Here is a 5,684-nt window from a genome sequence, read left to right as displayed (position 1 = left end):
GTCTTAACTCAGCAATCGGGCAGATAGAGTTTCCCCTATCTGAGGGAAGATGAGCTTTTTTGTTCTGGTCAGGCAAGCATCGATGGATGCCATCACCCTTGTTAGGGAGAGCAATCTGCTTTCTCAATCTACAAATTCAAATGTTAATCTCGTGAAAAAGTACCCTCATGGACACACCCAAAATAATGCTTGACCAGGTATCTGGGCACCCCGTGGTCCAGTCAAGTTGACACATAAAATTAACTGGTGCAGTGGTGTCCACCAGCTTTCTCCACGCACAGGTGCTTTTCCATTTTACCCAACAGAGTTATAGATTTTTAAACTGCCAAAAGCTGCTGCATAGTGCTGAGGATCATTGAAAAGATGGAGATAACTTTCTTCAATGTCAAGAACTTCCAGCAGAGTTGAGTTCAAGCCAAGGTCCAGATTAGAAAGGTAAGGGTCACAGACAGGGAGCGACTGTCTCAGGCGCAGGGCTGTCCTGGCCAGAAGCAGGTGCTCACGTAAACCCAGAGTCAGGCAAAAATTGGGGAAAACTCCCAGTTTGCTCACCTGACTTTCCCCAAAGGCAAGGGAATCTGGGCCTCCTGAAGAGAAGAGAGGAGGTAGTGGTGACTCTGGCACAGCAGAAGCCTGGATGGTGCACGAAGTTCCTGTTTTAGTTTAGAGAACTCTGGGACCATCCCTGGGGAAAGGATTGTCTCACTTGCTGCGTGGTGATACCTTGTTTGCAGATAAGTGCATTACACTGCGTGATCTGGGCTTCCCATCTCTGGCGCCCCATGCGTGGAGCCTGGTAGGCAGGCAAATCCTGTGGCAGGATGGCAGGGGCCAGGAATCACCTCCTCACTCTGTTGTAATTGCTCGTGGGCCCTGTAATGGAGCACCAACAGCATCGCCTTGCCTCTTCTGGGTAGTAGAAGCCCCTCCTATGACATAAATTTCTCTTCAGTATTCTTCCACTCAATTAAAGCTTTGTTGTTGTTACTGATGTTTTAAGCCATTTTTTTAACCAATCAATGTCCCTTGCACATTACTTTATGGTCTTCCAAATACTTATTTCACCTTAGGAGTTTTACTTATCCTTTTCCCCCCTTATTACCTCACCTTCACTGCTACAGCTTCTAACCACCTTAAATTGTACAGCATTTTATATTTTTTAAAAAAGAATTCTATTCTCTTTAATTTTATCCTCACAACAAAGAGATATTGTTGCCCATTTATTTTTCGTAAACTGAGGCAAAGGCAAGTAAAAGACTCACTGAGAATCCCAGAGCAACAGTTGCGTGTCCTGACTATTCATCTAGTGAGAGGGACCCTTGCACAGTGGCCTCGGGCCACAGCAGTGTTTCTGAGGGGAAACTCATGCTTTGTTGCTGCCCATATTACAGACCACAACTTTCATTATAACCCTAACACAGGCTTAAGAGGACTCAGTTACTTTTCCCAGCAACATCTATTTCATGTGGGCATTTTCACAAGTTCAGTCGCCTCCACCTCCTCCTCAAACAAGGAAACAAAACAAAAACAGCTTCGCTTTGTCTTTTTACTGCTCTGAAAAGTGTTGATTTGGGAAGCATTGGAAACAGAATCCGTGGTAAGATCAATCCCAGGTGACTTGGCTCATAAACGTGGAGGGTACAAGAGGTTCCAGCCAATTTATGGAAGACTTCATCTTGAAGAACAGAATTAAGTTTATCAAAATGAGTTACATTTAATATAATGCAAGTAAAGATTGCAACTCTACGTTAGTTTTAGAATGAACTAAGAGCGGGTAGATTTTTCTCCATCAAAGGGCTTTTCAAATGTGGAAAGGTACATAAAATCTCTTTGTGTAGTACTTTATTAATATTAACTACCTAAGTATCAAACTATTAGCATTTTAAGAAGTAAACAATTGTACTAAATATCTCCATGCTACTGATGAAATTTATTAAAAAATAAATTTTCCGTAACATTTAAATAATACTTGTACACTTAATAAACAATTTATTAAAATCACAAGTTTAACAGACTAGATTACCTTAAAAGATTGAAAACCCTTAAAAACAGACCAAACACAAACAAGATTGAGTACTAACCATTCACATGGTTGAGTACTGATCACGATCCTTCCATTATAATCCATTGGCCTAGTCTGTTAGCATCATTACAAATGTGTCATCTTTTCTGGTGTTTTATAGTAATTTGTGGGCTATCTAAAGGTTTTAGCTCCTAGGAGATGAGAAAGTCATTCTGCTTTATGAGCTCTCCTCTTTGGACCATCTTTCTGTTCTATCGTTTCGTATAATACTGCTGAAACTTCCTTCTCTTTGGTTATTTTGTACGACCATCAGAAGTGGTGAAAAGTGGGTCCCCAGGATGCCAATTAGCATGGTTCTGAGTAGAATTCCTTCTATTTCCGTATTAACTCAATTTATTCCCAGTTCCCAATTATTTTCCCCACTCTTCTTTTCTATTTATCCAGAGCATATATTTTCCTAAACTAATGTAGCAGCCAAATCCATATATATATATATATATATACACACACACACACACACACATATATATATATACACATATATATACATATATATATATATATATGGTACACTGATACACATATAGGAAGATGTACATATACACATCCCTTCCTTAAGAAAATTATGACAAATATAAATCCTGTTTTCATCCTTTTGTTGTATCACAACTTCCTTTTTGTACTTTTTAACTTTTTCCCTTCACCTCCGATTTTGAACTTATGAGATTTTATAAATCTAATCATTATAATTAATCATAATACCAAAAGCAACTTTTATTATTTGAATTACTAAAACTTTTCAGTGAGAACCTCTTAAATGGAATCCTTTGATCTTTTGTCATTGTCCCTATCATTTGTAGTATTATCATTGTTTTTTGATCCCGACCAATCCCGAGTGTTTTCCTTTAGTCCATCAACTCTGACTCCCTCCTCTGTCCCTCTTAGCCATCTACTGTGCTCCCTGATTACCCTGTGGCCGTAGGCTGTCCCACTCTGCTGGCTGGCTGTCCAGCCACCTTCCAAGGCAGAATGTGAAGTAGCTTTGCCTGCAATGTAGGCTGATCTCCACAGTCACTTCCGCTAGCATCTTCTGCAGGACTTGCATTTCCCTTTGCAGCCAATTTGCAGTGTTTCAACTCTGTATTGTTCACCATTGATAACAGCAGATTATCTGGGGAAAAACTCACAAAGACTTGGCTTTATGTGTTGGATGGATCCAGCCAGGAAGGCTGTTGGAGTGGGCATGCATCTTTGTTAGTGGTTAGCTTATCAGTAAATATTTAATGTTATGATGACTTTTGCTTTCCTAAGCAATATGCCAACTTCAGGAAAATACACAATTAATGCTTAGATAACAAATATCTGTTATAGTAAATAAATCTGGTGGATTAAATTCCAAGATGCCCAACCTAACCCATTATTCAAAATATGTCCTAGAAAAACTTCGTTTCTTTCATCATTTCATTATAATGTTGATGACATGCTGTAGGAACTTAGCTCTTGTTTATATTAATTAGCCTGTGTTAAAACTGGCTTCGTTATGTGCCATTTTACTTAAAGCTGCAGAATGTATCAGCAACATTAAGTGAGGATTTACTTTATAAAATTAATAATCAACCTGATTAGCCATCTGGAAGAGTTGAAGATCACTTTTGGTCTTCTCTCTGAGACTGGAGACTGCCCAGGCTGTGAGCTTGGAAGGCTCACATGCTTCTTGGGCTTCTCTGTTTAGATCTCTTCTCTTCCTGCTGGTGGTGCTCATCCTTTACTAGGAAGGTAACTCTCGACCTCTCTCCATCTCTTAAAGACATAATCCAAGTAAGATGCCAACAACAGGGGTTATGGATTTCTTTTTGCCTCCTGATATTGAAACAGGCTTAATGCTAGTCATTACACAGAGTCTTACATATTTGCCTCATAAAAGGGGAATTGGGAGGCTGATTTCCATGAGACAAAGTAGTGGAAACAGGCCATTTTAATGAACAGAAAGGCTGGTGGACAGGAATTTTTGCTTTTAATTAGAAAGTTCTTGTGGATTTGATGGCCAGAATGATCCACAGGGTCTACGGTCATACCACCCTGAATGCGCCCGATCTCTTCAGAATGATTGACAGGGACAGAGGTCCAAGAGAAGACTCAGCCCAGAGCTCTGGTGACCACCTTTCTTGTCTCATGCCAGAGAAGAAATTCAAGGGCAAGATGAACATTGAACAGGAAAGTGCAAGGTTTACTAAAGCGAAAGTACACACTTAAGAGGGAAATGTGAGTGGATCAAAGAGTGAGTTTTGCGGAGGATGTCTGAATTATAAGTTTTTATTTTCTTGGGGGCGGGGCTTGGAGATGTAGTACTAACTAACGTAGCCTCGTTGTCTGCTTTTAGTGGGGAACTTGGTTTTCCGCTCTTTCTTTCTTATTTGATATTTCGAGAACTGCCATGGTGTCAGGTGCATGATGGGAACTGTGATATTTGCAATGCAGATGATATTATAATGATATTATGATTAGCCAAAACTGAACAAAAGATAAAGTAAAAATTCCGGAGCCTTATCTTAGAGGGGAGGGGTGGTACCAAGGCCATCTATCCTGCTTCCCAGTTTTGGCTTGTCTCTCCCTGCGGGAGCTAAAACTAGGGGAGGGCTACACAAGGGACAAGAAAATTCCGGAGCCTCATCCTGGAGGGAAGGGAGCATCCGAAGCTATCCATCCTGCCTCAGATTCTAGTGTAAGGTTGCTTTCCTTGGTAGTAAGCTTAAGGGTTTGATAATCTGAGGAAAAACAGGGCTGCACTCCAGTTCTAGAGTTCCTAGAGAGAGAACACTTTCCGTCCTTGGAGATTTTGCGTTCTTCTATAGCTCATGATAAAGTGGTTCCCCGTGGATTTCTTCTTTGCCAAGCATTTCCAAACTCTGCATCCCATTGGTTTCACCCTAATTGTTTCTTATTTAAGATATAAGAAAATGGAATCCTTATGCACCATATTCTATAAATTTAACTACTAAAGATGTTGTTTCATAAGAGCCTTTTGAAGTCCAAGAAAATGTTGGAATAATTTTTATTAGACTTTACAAATCTTTCTTCTTAGGGACAAAAAGTTCCATTTTGCCAAGAATAAATGAACTCAAATAGCAAAGGGATTGGTCTTGACTCGAGATGCCAAACCCACAGTGTTTCAGTGGCTTCCTCACTTGGCCAAGTGCATTTTTCAGGCCTGAGAGTCCGCACTGGTATCTAAAATTTCAGATGAACATGTTAGTACTTATAAATAATTATTTTAGTATGCCAGTTGTGCTTAATGTAAAAAGTTTTGCTTTTTTTTTTTTGAACCACTTTGATTCTACAGTCAAGGAAGAGATTATTGATTTTACAACTAATCCCTTTATTAGGATTTGCTAAAGTTACATAAAAAATGTTGAATTTAATTTCCTCTTTGATATTTCCTTGAATATTCTTACTTTTTTCCTTCATATTAAAGATAATTTAATGCTTTTTTTCATGACCAGATTCTGAAGAATTTTCTAGAAGTGTTTTCTAAAAGGAAAATTATGGTAAACAACATAACTAATGTTGGCAGCCATGAAAAATATATGGAAACTTCAAGGAAAGCATCATATGGTGTCATATGAGGGCTCATCATTCTCAAAGAAATTTTTTCTAAGATGAG

The sequence above is a fragment of the Pteropus vampyrus genome, unplaced genomic scaffold (assembly GCF_000151845.1).
Source record: "Pteropus vampyrus isolate Shadow unplaced genomic scaffold, Pvam_2.0 Scaffold146, whole genome shotgun sequence".
Classification (NCBI taxonomy): domain Eukaryota; kingdom Metazoa; phylum Chordata; class Mammalia; order Chiroptera; family Pteropodidae; genus Pteropus; species Pteropus vampyrus.
This window is presented reverse-complemented; position numbering follows the sequence as displayed.